Below are 19,761 nucleotides of genomic sequence, written 5' to 3' on the forward strand. Positions count from 1 at the left end.
CTGTTCAGCATTGTTTTCTCTAGTCAAATGCCTCATCTACTTTTTCTCACATTTATATAAGGAAAAAAACAGTTAATAACCGTATCAGTGTCACATTCCATGAGACACACCCTGACTACATGTACACTTAATGTAATCAGGACTTGTTGGGGACAATTAAGGTAACATATATAAAATCCACCCTCAGCGATGCCGGAAACATGCAACATGGCCACCAGCGCTGAAACAAAGAACAGCCTAAACTATAATCAGCCTTCTTCACGGAAGTAATAGTAGTTCACGCCAAAAGTACTAACTGTACATCTGCCCTCTGCCCTAGCAACAGTCCAGATCACCACCGTCCCTACTAGCCACCCCCTCTCCTTCTAGGGTATATATACCCAGCCTCCTCAATAAACTTTTGCAGCTTGATCAGAATATTTGTCTTGCTACCATTCTTTGCGTCTCTTTGTCCCATGCCATTCTTCCCTTACAGGAGTTCGAGCTTCGGTTGATCGTCCCGCGGGCCGGGACAACTGGCGTCCAGCGTGGGGCTCAAGCCTTGTGAGGGATAGAACGCCGCACTCAAGGAGCCTGGCCCGGCAGCACTCAACGCACCTTGGATCACAGCGAGAGGACTCGCCCGCGAGATAGATCCGTTGAGACAAAGCAGTGTCGGCGAAAGGAAGAAATAAAAGAAGAAATTCAGCACCAAACGGTAAGCCCCCACCCTAATCATGGGACAAGAACTTTCCAAACATCAATTGTATATTAAGTAAATCAAAGAGTCACTCAAGGCGCGAGGAACCAGAGTTAAGAAAAAGGATCTTATCCACTTTTTTGATTCCCTATTAAAAACTTGCCCTTAGTTTCCGCAAGAAGGTACTATAGATCACCAATGCTGGCTAAGGGTCGGGGATTGTCTAAAAGACTACTACCGAACCTTTGGTCCTGAAAGGGTCCCAGTTACTGCCTTTACTTACTAATTGAGGAAATCCTAAAAATCCATCTTTTAGCCCCAGATATTCAAAAGCTCTGTAAAGAAGGGGAAGAAGCTTTGAGAGAGCACTCCCGCCCCGCGTCAGAATGCCGCTCAATTATTATTGATATGCCAGAAAAATCCCCAAGCAAAAGCAAGGACATGGAAAGAGCAAAAACTCCATCTAACCAAGCAATCTCATCTTATCTTAATCAGTATAAAGATGAGACGGAAGTCGCACTCCCTCCCCCTTCGGAGGTTGAGTTCCTTCCCCCCTTTCGGCCCCCGCCATATGCCCCCTTATCAAAAGAGTTCCCTGCATTAGAGCCCTTCTTCTGCCCTGCCATAACCCTATCACCACAGGCAGATTTAAAAGGAGCAACAGAAAACCTTAGGCTACACGCCGCCTCATTAAGAGCACTTTTGCATGAAAGGAGAGAAACTCTAAGCCTCAACACAGTTACTCATGAACTAGCAGATGTAACTTTTTCCAAAAATGATTCACCAGCACACCCTAGTGGTTTATACACCTTTCCCATCACACGCAGTCAAGCCAAACCCCCTGCTGTTGAATCTCAAACTCACTCCGGGTCGGAAAGCGATAGTGAAGGAGATGACCAGTCTAATCCCCCTAGCAAAGAAGAACAGGGAAAAGAACAGAGAGAGGCCAGTTCCACCTCAGCAGCACAAGAAGCCAGTTCAGCCCCAGCAGCAAAATATAAAAAACTCAGTCTCAAATATTTAGAAAAACTAAAAAAACAGTGAATGACTATGGCGCTACCGTTAGCTCCTATTCATGTTTGAAAAGAGAAATATATTTTAAGAACTGTAAAACTAAAAATTCTTGTTAAAAACTATATATTGATAGTTAATATATATTTGAAACATTAACTAAAGTATTTTAAGTATTTAACATTATTCTAACCAATTTAATTTTGATGGTAATTACATATGTGGTAAAATATTTGTTCAAAGTAATGACTTAAGTATGAAAAATATGAAAGATGTATTTTTATTAATAGGAAAACAGAATAGTTTTATTCCAAAATTAATAATTGTTACTAAATAAGAAAAATATGGAATAAAGCCTAAACTAATATAATAACTGCTGAGGGTTTGTAAAAATGGAAATTCTGGTTAAAATCAAGAAAGATTTAATGAGTCTAAAATGACAATGTTTTCTTGGACTCTTAGGCTTTTTTAGAAAAATTTTTTTTCTAAATAATTAGTTAAAAAGCAAAAAGTCTGTGTTTTATCAAAATAACTTATATTAACTTTTATCATGTTGTTATCTGTATAAAAAATACTGATTTTCTCCTGGGTATCATCATACTGGCAAAAACTGCTTCTTGCCCTAAACCAGGTGGCTTAATCTATTAATCTAAGTACTATTACTATAAATGAATCTATTACTGACTAAATAATATTCAAATCATTTAAATACCTAAATTCCTTTAAGCCAAAATACTTTAATGCTTTGTCCACTGTTTATATAAACTATGTATGTATAAACTAAATTTATCCCAAGATAACCATGGCTTATATTGGAAGCAGATCAGATTTGAGGGTTGAATGCAAGGAAAAAATATACTTGTGGAGTCTTTTGTTCACCTGATGTTGCCATTACATGTAACTGATGTTGCTATCACATGACCTTGGTAAGAAATAGTTAAAACGTACACTCTAGCTGGGAGGACTGGCTATCCCCCCAGAAGGAGGTGTACTTTAATAAAGATATCTAGGTCCCAGGAAGCTCCTCTTGGTCCCTAGCCAGTTCCCAGAGGGCCCAACTGGGCCCGGTCATGTAAGCAAACAGAAATTTGGCCACTATTGTGAGAAAATACCATAAAAACTGCATGCAATAAATTTAAAATTAGCAAAAATGCACAACCAATTATAAAGAATCCACATTCCTGCATTCCTTTTAAATCAATCCAATGAATTCAATTTTAAAAATCTGGTCATTTGCTTTGGGTACATGTCACTATTGGCACTCTGCATTCATTTTTGCTACCTGCCACTTTAGGGATTCCTAATTATATATCACAAAACTTATTTGATATTTTACAAGGAGATTCTGATTTATTAAGCAAAAGGCAGTTAACAGCTGCAGCTGAACGAGAGTTACAATTAATTGAACAATGCATTCAAAAAGGACAGCTTGTTCAAATAGATCTTAAAAAGCCTGTTGATTTTAATATTTTCTTTACCTTGCAATCTCCCACAGGCCTATTTTAGATCTATTTGAACACAATTCACCACGGTCCTCTGGAAAGATCCATTGGATAACACTTGGCGAGGACCGGATCCGGTCCTGATATGAGGCAGAGGATCAGTGTATATATATATTCTAGGGAATTCGATTCAGCCAAATTGTTGCCAGAGTGATTAACAAAACAAACAGACAATAACAATCTGTCCAGGGCAAAAAAAGGTTGCTCTGAGAAAAGGCATTTTTCTCTCTTTCTTTCTCCAGCACAGCTGAAGCTAATAATAAACCAGCAAGTCCTGCTATAACCTATTCAATGACAGCTAAGCTGACAGATGACTGAAATCTAGAAATCCATCTACTGGTGTTGCTGGTCTAGGCACCGGTATCGCCTCAATCACCCTCCAACAACAAAGCCTCTCCAGCCTAAGAGCTGCAATAGACGAGGACTTAACCCGTATTGAAACTTCCATCACCCACCTTGAAAAGTCCCTTACGTCCCTATCAGAAATAGTTCTCCAAAATAGAAGACGGCTAAATCTGATCTTCCTTAAACAAGGAGGGCTTTGTGCAGCATTAGGTGAGGAAGGTTGCTTTTATTCTGATCATTCTGGCTTAATTAAAGATTCAATGACCAAACTTAGGGAAGGAATTGCAAACCGCAAACATGAGCGGGAAGCCCAAGGAGTTCCTCCTGGGGACACAACAGAATCCTCCCTTACCTCCTCCCTATATTAGGCCCCTTAATAACCCTATTCCTTATAATATCTTTTGCACCTTGGGCCATAAAAAGGATAATGCAGCTAATTAAGGACCAAATCGATTCAGCCCTAAGCAGGCCCATTCAAGTGCATTATCACCGGCTTCACCTCGCTGACCAAGGTATGAAACCAGAATATCTGACTGCTACCCACCCTCTCGGGTAAAAATCCCCCCTCCTACGGGAGCAGTATATAACTCGAAGGTATGCTTCTAGCTTATGCTATGATTGGTACCGCTGGGTGCAAGGCAAAGCACTGCAAAGGAGGGCCAGAACAATTAAAGGCCATTTTCGAGCTCCTTGTGAAGTATGCCTCATCTCACATAGGGGTTCGCTCTGCAAAAATTCCCCTCCCCAGAGAAACAGAGCCACAAACAACTTGGGGAATGAGGCCTCTACTTCCCCCAGCAAAGGTTAATGCCAAAAGAATGCTCAATCAGCATTCTTCCTCCATCCTTTTGAAAAACAAAGGGAGGAGATGTTGGGGACAATTAAGGCAGCATATATAAAATCCACCCTCAGCGATGCCGGAAACATGCAACATGGCCGCCAGGGCTGAAACAAAGAACAGCCTAAACTATAATCAGCCTTCTTCATGGAAGTAATAATAGTTTGCGCCTAAAGTTCGCGCCAAAAGTACTAACCGTACATCTGCCCTCTGCCCTAGCAACAATCCAGATCACCACCTTCCCTACTAGCCACCCCCTCTCCTTCTAGGGTATATATACCCAGCCTCCTCAATAAACTTTTGCAGCTTAATCAGAATATTTGTCTTGCTGCTGTTCTTCGCGTCTCTTTGTCCCATGCCATTCTTCTCTTACAGGAGTTCGAGCTTCGATTGATCGTCCCGCGGGCCGGGACAAGGACTCAGATGCTCTGAATGGATTTGCCAGATGCAATTTTAAACCCTCGTAAAATCTTGAAGAATTAAAGAGATATTTCACGTTGTGGAAGGCCATTTAAAGGTGCATATTACTTTATTTATTCAATAAATACTTGTGAAAAATTCTTTAAACCAAGAAATACAAATTCCTGGAGAAGGGAGAGAATAAGGCACACACACTATGGAAAATGACCTAGAATTTTCTACAGGAAATCTGGATTTAAAACTAAGGTAAAATGACCAAGTATGAAATTTATATGGACATAAATGATGGGATGAAAGATGGTTATATTTCTTAGATGGAGAGTCAAAATAGAAGTAGTAGAGCAGAGGCCACATATTACTCTCCAAGAAGGATTTATGATCCTAACTCTAAAAGTAAACAGGAAGCCAATTTTTTACTTAATTTTTCTCATTTCACAGGAAGAAAATAAATTAAAATTTGAGGGCATACAAAAATGTACTTGATAATTTCATGGTGTCCTCAAGCAGAATTAAAACGTTTGAGTGGATATGAACAATTTTCCTTTTTATAATTCCCAAATTTAGTTTTATTTTTGTCTAAATATTATTGCATAACTTTACTAGAAAAAATAAATATGAGAACAACTGACCTTTGAGGGAAAAAAGCAATTGTTTTTAGCTTTTTAAGCTTGTATATTCAGGCCCAAGAAAATGTTGCATTTTTGATGTCTTCCTCCAGCATTTAAACATTGAAAACAGAAAAAAATGAAGAGTACAGAAGAGAAACTAGCTTTATTTTATTAAAATATATGCAAATTTTGTTTGTGACTACCTCCACATTTGCAAAGATAGATGTTTCCCATGTTGAATCACAAACTCTAAGGTAGTGGATATCACTCCCCTCTGCATTTTGAAATTATCAGGGGAAGTAAAAATACTGATTAGATTCTGAGTTAATTGTTCTTGTTTTGCTCTTTGCCTTCACTGTTTTGAAATATCCTCAGGTGACACAAATAGGTATATGTGTCAGGGAACTCATTCTGTAATCAGCATAGATGTAACTTAGGACTTTGCCATTCACAGTGAAGGGCCATGGGCCAGGATTATCAATTAGCACTGGGAGCTCAGCAGTAAAATGTAATCAAAGGCTTCATCAGAGCAATGTGGAATGAAGGTCCTCATTCTAACAAGATCTCGAGGAAAATATAGGCCCACACAAAGAATGAGAAACACTGGCTCTGAACTGTCTTTTAGATTCAACACCATGAATGAAATCTGTGCCAAAAAACTCCTTACTACCCTGCCTCATTCAGTTCATAAACAAATACAACTCTGCAAAAAAGAGAGGACATTGCTAGTAAAAGTTATCTTTTTGTTTCATTTTAAGAGTTGAAGTTCCTTCTCCTATGTTCTAAGCTGCTCATTTTCCAAGAGTATTACCCTGCTGTCTTTATTGGCTCAAAATGAAGTAATCTTAGCTTAAAAATATGGAATAATGTAGCTGAGTATTGGGTGACAAGTTAGTGTGCTGCCTGTCCACATTTTCACTCCCACTTTTTGAAGGTAACACTTCCTAATTATTTAATTCATTTGATGTATATCTAGAGATGCTGATTGTGCATGATCATTTTAAAATTTTCTATTTCCCAATTTTTATTCAATTTATTGCCTTTTTTATGGCACTCCCACAAATTATCTGCCCACTTCTGAACCCAACAATATTTCAAAACTAGTATATCACAAATTAAATAAAGCAATTGTTCATATTATTATCAAAACAGTATGATTCTTAGGTTTGTCTTTGTAAAATTTCTTGGTTATATAATTATTTTCTTGGAAATAATAATGCATTATATTCTCACTTCATTTATTTTCGTTGAGGATTTCTGACCCTAATTTTCCAAAAGGCTCCTAAATCATTCATGCTTTGAAATTTCACCTAGGTTTACTAATCTCAAACCTATTATAACCAAATTCTCCCCCTGCATGTGTCTTTAGAGACATGTGTCACAGCCAAACCTCAGCTTCACATGACTTTATTACCAAGGAACAAGGGGGTTGATTTTCATCTACATTTCTCTTTTTACTTTTCTCAGTTTTCACTGCCTTCCTATGAGATTGAAAGATGCATTTTTAAATACTATCAAAACATAAGTATGAAAATTAAATTTGTGTATCTATTCATATATTCCAAACACATGAAAGTGATTTAACACTTCTACATCAATTATCTATCTATACAGTAAAATCATATTAAAATTTCCATCAGCTATCCTGAGGAAATTTCCAACCTTATTCTGAAGATTTTTTTGAAAAACAAAATTCCAGTAATACACCATCATTTCCATTTTTTGGTGCATACCTCCAAAGTGGAATTTCAGGGTCATATACTAATTCAATATACAACTTTTGGAAATACTGCTAAACATTTTACATTCTGTTTTTGTTTGCCAAAGTTGATGAAATGGGTTGGACTTTACAATAGGGATTTATTAATTTAAGTTTACAGTTCTGAGGCTGTGAAAGATGTCTAAATCAGGGCAGCAACAGAGCTTCTTCCAGAAGACAGCAATCTGGGACTCCTCTTCACTGAGGAAGGCACAAGGTAATGTCTACCGGTCCTTATCTCCTGGATTTCATTGCCTACAACCTCTAAGATTTTCTCTCTCAGTTTCTGTGTGCTGTTCTTTGTTTCTCTGTGTCCTTTATATTGTTATAAAAGACTCCAATAAGAAGATTAAGCCACACCCTGAGTGAATAGGTCACATCTCAACTTAAGGTTCTACTCAGCAAAAGATGCTAGTTAAAATAGATCCACACCCATAATGGGTCTAAACTGACAGGAATGGATTAGGTTATCTTTTGGAGCATTGTGGTATCTGAGGTATATGCCAGTTCAAACTATCACAGTTCCCTCCAACATTTTACAAGGGTTCCAATGTCTCTGGAACTCCAACATTTATTTTCTTATTGTTTTATTATTACTACTATTATTATTTTACTAACAGAATTCCTTAGATGTGAAATGGTTTCTCATTGTGGTGGTGATTAGCATTTCCCTAGTTACTAATGGTGCACTGATTGTTCATTTGTACATCTTTGGAGAAATGTCTAATCAGATCCTTTGCTCATTTATAAATTGAGTTGTGTTTATTTTTTGAGTTGTTAGTATTCTTTGTATATTCTGGATATTACACTGTTATTGGATATGTGGCCTCCAAATATTTTTTATCACTTTGCAGATTGTCTTTTCAGTTTCTTGATAATGTCCCTTGATATATAACAGTTTTTTTTGATGAAGTCTAATTTATCCATTTTTCCTTTGTCTCCTGTTAACAACCACAAAAAGTTAACAACTAATGTTTCATCATATTCATATGAAGGATATTCAAAGATGAAATAGAAACTGCCAATGAAAAATTTATATCCAACAAAACTATCCTTTAAAATTGAACTCAATAAAAAGATAATACCAAATAAGCAAAGATTGAGTGATCAATTGCCAGCAAATTTGTCTTAGAACACTAAAGGTAATTCTTCTAGCTGAAAGGAAGTGAAATATGATGGTAACATGAACCCAGATAAAGAAATAAAAATGATGGAAATGATAATTATCATGGTAAATATAAAAGACAGTATATACATTTTACTTTCTTTTTTCATTGAATTAACTTATTTCAAAGAAAACTGCATAAACAATAACCTTAAAAGTGTATTGTTGGGTTCATAACATATAAAGACAGTAACAGTACAAACAAGGGTGGAGAAAATGGAGTTATTAGAGCAAAATCTCTATATTTTACTGGAATTTAGATAGTATTCATCTGAAGTAGACTGTACTAAATTAAGACAAATGTTTCAATATAGTAATAAAATAATTCATAAATATATAGTACAAAAGCGAACAAAGGAATCATAATGTTATATTAGAAGTTATCTCTTTAAGATAAAAATAAAAAAGGATATGACACATAGAAAAAAAAATCAGTGAAATTCCAACCATCAAAATTTTTGTTACATGATAATAGATTAAACAGAAGGCACACACTGTCACGCTGGATTTAAAATAAAAGGATGCAATCATATGTATCTATGACAGACAAACTCTAAATTCAAATACACAAATAGGTTGAGAGTAAAAGGATGGAATGCATGAGAACAGTTACCATAAAAGAATAGCCTGGTTCTATATATGTCAGAAATAGGGACTTAAGGGCAAAACAGATTACTATAACATAAAAGGACACAGTATAATGGTAAAGGGTCAATTCATCAGAAAAATTTAATAACTGTAAATACATAAACATAACAACTCAGACCCAAAGACATGAAGTAAATCTTCACGACAGAATTGAAAAGAGAGCATACAATTCAATAATAAATATTAGAGAATGTAATAATGCACTCTGTTTTTAATAGAATAAATTGGTTGGAAATCAACAAAAATATAAAGAATTTAACTCTATCAACAACTTCTACCTTATAATAGCTGATGCCCATTATTTTCAAGCACACATGGAATATGACCCAGAAAAGACCGTGTACTGGGTCCTAAAACAAATCTGAAAAGATCTAAAATGATTAAAACCATAGAAATCTTATTCTCCAATGCCAATGGAATAAATTAGAAATCAAGGAGAGAAAGAAATCTGAGAAGTCAACAATATTCAAAATTTGAGCAATACACTTTCAAATAATGCATTGGTCAAAAATGAAATCACAAGGAGAAATTTTTAAAGTATTTTAAACTAAATGAAAATAAAAACATAATGTGTCAAACATAACAGAATTCAGTTAAAGCTGTGCTTAGAGCAAAATGATCACTTTAAATGTCTATTTTAGAAAAGAAGAAATATCCCAAACCAATAATCTAAGTTGTAACTTAAGATACTAGAAAAAGAAGAGCAAACTAAGCACAAATCAAGTTTGTTTATTACTACAAATGTTAGTGTGAAACTGATGAAACAGAAAAAAGAAATCCAATGGGGAAAAAAGCCATAAAATTTTTTTCTTTGAAAAGATAAAAAACATTGATAAGCATTTAGTTAAATTGACAAAGAAAAAGTTACAGTATTCATGAATTACCAAAATCATGAATGAAAAGGAAAACAGCACTACCAACCAAACAAGACATAAAAGGATTATTAAGAAATAATATCGGAAATAATATGCCAGCACATTAGATGAAACGGACAGATTTCCAGAAAGATATACTATGAAAATTGTCTCAAGAGCAAAGATAATCCAAATAGACTAAAACAAGCAAACAAATTGAATTAGCAATTAAAAATCTTACCATGTAAAATCTCCAAGCCTCAATGACTTTACCCATGAATTCTATTAAACATCTGAAGAAGAAATAACATCTACCATTAGCAAACTATTTCAGAAAACAGAAGAGAAGGCCATACTTTTCCACACATTCTGAGGTCATTATTACCTTAATTTGAAAGCCATACAAATGCATCACAAGAACAGACTATTATAGAACAATATATCTCATGAATACTGAGGCAGGAATTTTCAAAAAAAATTAGCAAACCAAATCTACTAACGTACAAAAAGCAATTTACAATATGACCAATTGGGCTTTATCCCAGGCCTACAAAGTTGGTTTAACATCTGAAAATCAATTAATTTACTATACCATATCAAAAGAGTAAAGAACAAAAACCACATGATCATCTCATTAGAAAAGAGAAAGCACTTGACAAAATTTAGCACCCATTCATGATAAAAACATCGACATTAAAAGGGTATTTATGGAAAATACCACTAATGTCATGTTTAAATATAAAGGAACAAGATCGGAAATAGAGAAGGTTTTCTGCTTAAAAGTTCTGTTTACTACTGTATTTAATCAAAGTTCTAATCAATACTAATGGAAGAAAAAAATGAAAGTCATCAAGATTTTAAAACAAAGAAGTAAATTTGTGTTTATCTGTATAATATGACTTTAAGGGAAAATCTTAATGGATTCACAAAAACTACCAGAACTAACAATTGAGTTCAGCAAGATTATCATTTACCCAATCAATAAATAAAAAATGGATTTTGTTTTTGTAATTAGCAGGAACATCTGAAAATAACATTTTGGAAAGAGGTTCATTCACAATATCATTAAAATCAATAAAGAATTGTTTTGAAAGAAAATAAGAAAAGTACAGGATTTGTAAACTAAAAATGAAAAAAAATATGGTTATGAAAGATTAAAGCAGATTTAAATAAATGGAGATACAATTGTTTTGCTAGTGATCTGGAAGGCTCAATATTGTGAACATGGCCATCCTCTCCAAACTATATATAGATTCAATAGAATTCTTTCAAGTTCCTTGAAAGCTGTTTTGCAGAAATTAAGAAGCTGATCTTGACATATAATTCTGAGATAAAACCTTATTTTATGTTCAACTGATTTTTCAAAAAAGATGACAAGATAATTTAATGATGGGGAAATAATCTTTTTAGTAAACAGTTCTATGTAAATTGTATATTCACATGCAAAAACATCACCTCGCAATAAACTCAAATATTAATACAAAATTGCTCATAGACCTAAATTTAAGAGCAAACTATAAATTTTTAGAAGAAAATAGGAAAAAATCTTGATCTTAGATTATAGAGTTATTAGAAACAATGCCAAAAGCAAGAACCTTAAGAAAAAATTGCTAAGGAGGATTTCAACAAAATTAAAGGAGACACTATTAATAACATCTAGGAAGACACTATGAAGAAAGTGAATATACTTGTATGTCACATATCTGATAAAGAATTTTTATCCAGAATATGTAAAGAGTATTTAAAGTGAAATAATGGCAAGTCAGAAATCTAATTTAAAAATGGCTATAAGATTTGAAGAAGTACTTCAAAGAAAAAATATAGATGGTGGTTCAACATCATTCATTAGGGAAATACAAATTAAAAGCTTAGTGAGGCACTATTTTATGCTCTACAAAATTTGCAAGGATATGAAGCTACCGGGACCTTCATACATTGCCAGTGGCAGTATAAAATGGTACACTCTGAAAAAAGTTGGGTTGTTTTTAAGGAGTTAAGCATTAATTTACCATATGACCCAGTAATTCCCCCCTTAGATAACTAAGCAAAATGAAATACATATACCCAAAGACTTTTATAAAAATATTCATAGCACCATATTTCTTGAAATCCAAAAAGTGTAAACAATCCAAAGTCCTTCAACTACTAAGTGGAGACAAAATATGACATTCCTACAATGGAATACCATCTAGCATTAAATGAATGACCTCTTGATAGATGCTACAAAATCCATGAAATTAAAAAACATTATGCTAAGTGAAAGATGCCAGATACAAAAGACTCAGGCATTATATCATTTCACTTACATGAAATGAGCAGAAAAGACAAATCTATAAAAACAGTTTGTGTTTCACTGAGGATGGTATGGTAATTTTGATTACAAATTGCATGAGGGATCTTTGGGTGATGGAAATGTTCTAAACAGGATTGTGGTTACATAACGCTGTAAGTTTGCTAAACATAATTGAATTGTGCACTTACAATGAATAATTTAATGTCATGCAAGTTATACCTCAATTTTTATAGAATTTTAAATAATTAAGATATTGGGGGAAAAGTTCTGGAGGAGACGATTCCTCAAAACTGGATATCCTCACTATGGTAGGCAAGAACAGTGGGATACCACTATAATAACATGTTGAAAGTGACAGGTATATTGATTATGTTAAGGGTTAAGCTGCTGGAAAAAGACAACCAAATAGAATGGGATTAAATAAAATGTATTTGTATTACTCTCACACATGGCAGTTGAGCCAGAACAGCTGTGCTCGGGAGAAGATCCAAGTTCCCTCTTTCTTGTTGCTTTGCTTATCTGTGTGGTCAAAGCTGGACTACCGTATGTCAATATTCCAGCTCTGGAAAGGATGCAAGTTTAATCCTGAGCAAGGGGCTCATCATTAAGTTGGAAATTACTTTAAAATTGCACCCACTTCTTCTCACATCCCATTGGTCTTCATACAACTGGAACTAAAGCTGGGTGGCTCAGTTCTATTTGGATTGTCATAAGCCCACTTACAACTGTTATTGTGTTAGAGGGAAATGATATGCTTTTTAGTATAATTTTTTTTTTTTTTTTTAAAGGAAAGACAGAGAGAAGGAAGGAAGGATAGAAGGAAGGAAGGAAGGAAGAAAGGGAAACATTTTTAAACATTTTCTTGTTTTATTGTATTCTGTTTCTCCGTTTTTGTTACATGGGCTGGGGCCGGGAATCGAACCGAGGTCCTCCGGCATAGCAGGCAAGCACTTTGCCCGCTGAGCCACCGCGGCCCGCCCTAGTATAATTTTATTAGAGTGGGTGAAAAATGTATTGAAATTATGGTAACCAATAATACTGATAATCCATATTAACAGTTGATATTGATAATTCCCAGCATTAAATACATAGATGATGTCGGTTATTAGGCTGTCTTCTTGAGCCTAATGACACAGATTCTGCATAGGAAGAGGAAGGCAAATGTACTGCCTCTGGTAGTATGTGAAAAGGGGTAGCTGGACATTAATCCTGGAGCTGGATTTCAGATTTGGATATCAACCTACAAAATGAATTTACAAAAACAGGGCAGGCCTGGAGATATAAGTGACTGAAGATCCTCACTGGGCTAAATTTAGAGAGTATTCCAGAAAATAAGGTGAGTACACAATGAATGGAAATCAGGTATAAATGTGGTTCTGAGAAGACATAAGAATTCCAGTTACGAGTACCATTACCAGAGCTTGTTGCACCCTCTGTCTTACTCATTGATATCTGCCTTATTTGCTCCCTTTCATCTTTCAGGTGAATGCTCAAAAGCCATCCTCCTCTGAGCATTTCATTTCAAATGACACCCCTCATTTATCATCTCTAATTCCCTTATGCACCTGCATTTTTTTCCATACCAACTATTAAGCCTGAAATTATATATACTATTTTGTCCTCATCTGGAATGTAAATTCCAAGACAGCAGCTAATGTGTGTTAGTCACAGCTATATCATCAGTAAACATTTAATAAATATTTGTTGAAGTAATTTAATAAAGGAACACAAATAGGTTAGCAATGTAGCAGGGTTAGCAAAAAAAGCTGAGATAATGTTAAATTAACTTAAATGGACTCTAACGTTTGATACCAAATATTGGAGTCACTCTGGATCTGTGAGGGATAAATAAGTACTGCTGAAAGGGGAGAAACCAGGAATAGGGAACCAACAACACCCATTCTCCTTGAAATCCCATAGCACTTTGTCTTTAGTGCTATTGAGGACTTCATAATTTATTGTATTTTGCATAGTGATTGTTTATACTGTTATTTTTATTTACATCTGTTACTTGTTAAATATAAGATTCTTAAAGCTAGGATCCACATCTGATGCATCTGGGTATCCCTCTCAGCACTACCAGAGTATTTTTCAAATGGTAAGCACTCAGTAATCTCTACTTAGATGGAAGAATAAATAATAAATAAATAAGAAAATATATTGATTTTCACCAGTATCAGAGCATTTTTTTTAATTCAGAGTAATCAAGCTTCAGTGGATGCTTGTGATGATCAGATCAATACCTTTAAAGGTAGAGCATTGACCCTCTCTCTAAAGACAAAGAGTGAACATAGACTATGCACACATAAGAACCTCAACCAGTGATGCCATTCTTCTTTACCTACTTCTGTCCAACTGAGGAAACACTCCGTGTTCTCATGTAGGAGTACAGTGCCATGACACACTCAGAGCTCACAATGCCAAATGTGTAGGAAAAAATCCTTTGAGAACATTAGTTGATGCATATGCATAACATTTTTTATACAATAAAACTGGGGTGCTTGTCCCTATAATGTGAAAAGCGGTTAGTCTGCTGTATTATGTGAAATAATTATTTTTACAATATCACTTACTCTTAAAATACAGTGAAGGCATTGTGCCTTTGAAGCAGCATCTTTGAGCACAAGTAATTTTCATTACTTATGTTACATTTTAAAAGAAATTCTCAGACTTTGCTATATGAAGACTGATGTCATTGTTAATGCTTTTATTACTTTTTCATTTTACTTGATGAATCATGACTCCCCCATGTGGAATTCACTATTCTACCAGTTGCCTTCAAAAGAAGTGACTTTGAAGCTGGGAACAGGGTACAGATCTTAGCAGCAAAAGTTTCCATTTGTCTTTCTGGACTGATGTTTCCATTCTCATCCTCCACACCCTCCCCCCCAGGTCACATATAGTTCCACCATTCACAAAGATTCATTTCTGAACATGCCTGCTTCTTCAGTAATGTCTTTTCTCCTTGCAGTGCAAAAAGCATGACTTACTATTTTTCCCTTTCTTCTTCCTCAACTCACCATCCTTGCTGTAAGTCATCTCTCTCTGTCCTGAACTCGCACCACATTTTGTTCCTCTCATATGGAGCTGCTATATATTGCTTTGCAATCGTGTTATATACACCCTCATATCGAACTCTCTTGAGTAGTTTATTGTTCTTTGAAAATGCAGAGTGCTTCTAAGTTACCTCTGTGCTCACTGTTGACTTCTTGTAGTGAGATGCCAAATAATGCCTGAAGACTGACACTATTCCTTCTCTCCTGCCTGCTCAGCCATCTGCTCTCTGGACAGATACTACTCATTAGCATCCTTTAAACTGGTGAGTGTGGGAGATAAAGAGATAAAATTCAAAACAGTCCTTTTATAACTTGTTCATTTCTCATTATTACCCTTTACAAGTTTATAGGTAACAGAAAATCTTGACTAGGCAATACATCAACAATAATTTGTGGCTCTTCTTTCTTTTCCACACCTTAACAGGGAGCTTAGTTTTGAAGGAAAACAGCCCTACAAAGAAGAGAAGAAAATAAAGGGCAGAAATTTTCCCCAGAGAGAAAAACATCAAGTGTTCAAGAATTTTTGAACTGATTCATGAGCTTATTTAATATAAGTAGGGAATTTGTAAAAAGAGATATTTTAAATATGTAACCTGAATGTTAACTTTCATAATGTTAGTCCCATTTGTCATATTATTTTAAGTTCAAGTCATCATGGTTCTGTAAAGGGCAACCATTCTACTCTGCTGTTGGGCAAATATCTGGAGAGCAGTCTTATTTCTGGGCAGAACTAGAACCTTTCTTAAGCCATGCATAACAGCACGATCTCAACTCAGCTTTTAATCTCACCCTCTGTCTCCTTCCTCCCACTGATATCCTGCTGAGGCTTCCAATTCATTAGCAGACCTAAACAAAACCCCAGTATTCTAGGCTCTCTTTAACTTTCAGATAAGTTACCTAATCTAGCTAAATCCTGGTCTCCCCATCTGTAAAATGGCAATATGAAGACTAACTATCTCATAGCTCATGAAGCATTGTAAAGATTAAGTCTGAAAACAAGAAGCACAGTTCATGGAATATACTGTTAAAATAAATGTGTTACTTTTTACTATTGAGCTTTTCCAATAAGACTCTATTGTCAGTATATAAAAATAGCAAATACAAAAACCAAAAAAGGAGATTTCTTCCCAAGGAATAGATATTAATAGCTTTCTGTGCATTACTCTCAGATCAAAAGAATTGAGTAAAATGTTTTGTTTCTCATGCTTTGATTTGTTTCATATTCCTGGAAGAATGCCTCTTAGAAAAGCCAAAATGCTTCCATAACTACATTCAAAGATCAGAGCTACAGAATTTCAAATACAAAAATGATCCAAGAATGGGGTTGCCTCACCCTGAATGTCAGTGAGACCCATAAGACCACCAGGCTTTCCTTTGGGAACATCTTCTACTTCCAAAGGGAAATCCTGAAGCAGTTTTGGGTAACAAACTCATGAGTAATACTGTTACCCTAACAGGTAATATTCTCATTAATTAAAATAAACATTTGTAAAGTGTTGTGGGGTGCACCAAGAGAGACCACACAAGTCAAAGCAATTTGCAAGCCAATTAGGAGTCTTTATTAGCCAGCCAGCGACTGCCTCAGAAACTCAAGAAGGAGGAATCAGAGAGCAGCCCTGAGGAGTTCTTAAGGGGGGCTTATAAATGTAAAAACCACAAGCATATATCCAGAGAAGCAGGGAAAAGAACATTATCTTTTTGAGCCACATCTTGGTTTGCAGCTGTAAGCAAGCAATCTTATCTACAGAAGCAGAGAAATGCCATTTGCTCTTGTGCAATACATCCCATTCTTTTAGCTTCTTAACAATGATTATTGTTCAATTTTTAACTCTTAGGAACTTCCTGCCCTGGATCTTGTGACTCTGGATACCTTCTTCTTGCTAGGGCCTGATTTATTGCTCCTGACCCCCCACAAAAGCAACAGAATAAAAACCGAGTATAATCTAGTTTCTCACATACAGCAATCCCACACCTCCAAAAGGCTTTCTCAGATAGTTTCCTCTGCTCAGAATGTTATTTCCTTTTATCATTACATAACTGGCTATTTCTCAACCTCAAATCTTGGCTTCTTGTATCTTCCACGATTACACCCTATTAAAAATAACTGTGTGATTTTAAATCACACACACACAATTCACTTGTTATTTTCTTTCATCACTTGGTTTTCACTAAACTGCATCTATCCACTAAAAAAGTAGAATATTTATTAGTTTCTTTAGTTCTTCTTGCTATGTCTCCCATTTAAATGGTAAAATTCATGGATGCTTGGGTTAAAGCTGCCCCATTCATCTACATAAACTCATTTAGTGTGTAGTCAATCCATCAAAGTATTTTACAAATAAGCACATGACTGTAATTCTGTTATTTGAAAGAATAACAAATTGTTGTTGGTGAGTCCTAGTTTTCTGTCAGTTGGTCTCCCCTTTGAGTATTTTAGCTTTAAGCAATTTCCAAGAAAAGAAAGTGGAGCCATGGCATGAATTTAGGATAAGCTAAAAGATGCTGTATTGACAACAAATCTGTTCTTTTTCATTTTGACAGACTAATTGTTCTCGGGGTTTTTCAATTACTAGTTGAAAAGGACAACCAAAGAAGTGATTGGTGAACACACACACACACATGTACACACACATATGCATATATGCTATATAGTATAATTATATAGTTTTATGTAGTGTGTATCTATATATGTGTGTATATTTGTGTGTATATATATGTAAATTCAAAACAATAAAAAGATGAAACTACTAATTCCAAACAACAAACCTGCTGGACAAGTAAATATAACAGAATAAGATTTGAGAGCAGGTAGAACAAGGCTGTGACCAGTAAAAGTTTTTTTTTATTCCCTAGTTACTTTCTCTCACCTGAACCCTCTAGATCTTGCCCTCAATTTTAATGGTGTGAATGAATATATTGGCCCACCTCAGAGTATTCTGTCTGACTTTAATATCACTGTAAGTGAAAAATTGAAGTACAGAGAACATTTTTGAAAATTCAGTCATTCTATTAAAAAATTCCCTGCACTAGAATTTATGACTTAGATTTGTATAACGTTTTTTTTCCAAAGAAAAGTATATTCTGAAGATTTTTCATTTTGGAATAGATTTCTCATACCCAATAGACATTTTAAGTCTTTTCATATGAAAATTTAGCTTAAGGAATGAATTTTGGAAAGCTTCAATCAACTTATATTAGTTTATTAAGAATGAAAAATAAATATTTCATGAAATGAGGCATCAGTTCCTGAAAAAGTAACACAATATCACATTATCAGAAAAGAACAGTACTGGGTTCTCTTTTTAATGATCAGGTTTTAATATTTGCTCATGTATAGTTGGAAAGGAAATGTGCAAAGCATGGAAAGGTAACCTTTTAAACAATCATTTCAGAAATAAACTCAAAATACCAGAGATGATGCATCTCTCAAAGCATAAAGCTTCCCCTTGAATTCAATTCTATATTTGACCTTCACATATATCACTCTTCTACAACATCATGCCTCTCTCTACTCCTGAATCCCATTTAGTTAGGACTCAGGGCTTTATTTACTTCACCAATTGTATTAAGCCCACACAAATCATCATAAAGCTTTAATTTGATCTCTGAAGGCTTTCTCAACTTGCCAGAAATGGTAACAACATATTTTTAAATCCTCCCAACTCTAAGTATACATGGTGCAACATCACTATTATTTGCCAAATAAATTACACTATAAATACAATTCATATCTTCCTGTGCTGACTAGCAGAACTAACCCAAGAAGGGAGGAAAAAATCAAAAGCATTTTCCTATATTTTCACATAGCATTCAGGATCTTGAAAAAGAAAGACTTAGTTGGGCAAAAAAATAAAATAAAATAAAATAAAAAAGATGCTGACCATGCAGATTATAAACCTTGACTTAAAATTCAACGTGGGAATCACCAATCCATGTTGGTAGAGGATGCTTGGTAAAGAGAGATCAGAGAAGGATAAGAATTAATGAATGTACAAAGGCAATGGTGTTAAATCATTATGTATTTCACTACTGTTAAAAGTATTTAGATTAATAGAGAATCCCACTGATAATAATCACAAATCCATGCAATCATAATGTAAATCACATAGCCATAGTAACCTCATGGGGTATAAATATTTCCTCATTTTACATATGAAGAAAATGAGACCTAAAGACATTAGGTAAGTTGCTCAAGGGCAGGTTTATCTAATGCCACTACCCTTATACTTAATTCCCATACTTTCCCAAGCAAGATGAATGGCATCAAATTTATGACAAGTATAGACATACTAGGTCTATACTGTATAATAAGGAAGTTCAAGTATTAAAAGTGAGCTGAATAAGGAGTTAAAAAGGCATCATCATCAGAATCTAGAAGAGGTTTTCTAGGGACAGGGTGGGGATAAGGAATGGAAAGTTAAGGCTTCAAAGTACAAGGTTACTGTTTGCAACAATGGAAGCATTTTGGTAAAGGACGGCGGTTATGGTAGTGCCACACTGTGAAGGTAATTAACAGCGTTGAAATATAAGGGAAAATTAGGTTGTATGTACGATAGCAATAGATTTTTTTAAATCATGGAACT

At 34.9% G+C, this 19,761-nt stretch overlaps 1 long non-coding RNA gene across 1 annotated transcript; it reads left to right on the top strand.

Moving 5' to 3' along the window:
- The first annotated feature begins 442 nt into the window (after window positions 1-442).
- Window positions 443-16,304, top strand: LOC143657832 (uncharacterized). The gene is made up of 5 exons (XR_013162966.1): window positions 443-697; window positions 4,751-4,892; window positions 7,277-7,379; window positions 15,338-15,441; window positions 15,603-16,304. It is a non-coding gene; the product is annotated as an uncharacterized LOC143657832 (long non-coding RNA).
- The last annotated feature ends 3,457 nt before the right edge of the window (window positions 16,305-19,761 follow it).

This window comes from Tamandua tetradactyla, chromosome 15, assembly GCF_023851605.1.
Source record: "Tamandua tetradactyla isolate mTamTet1 chromosome 15, mTamTet1.pri, whole genome shotgun sequence".
NCBI lineage: Eukaryota > Metazoa > Chordata > Mammalia > Pilosa > Myrmecophagidae > Tamandua > Tamandua tetradactyla.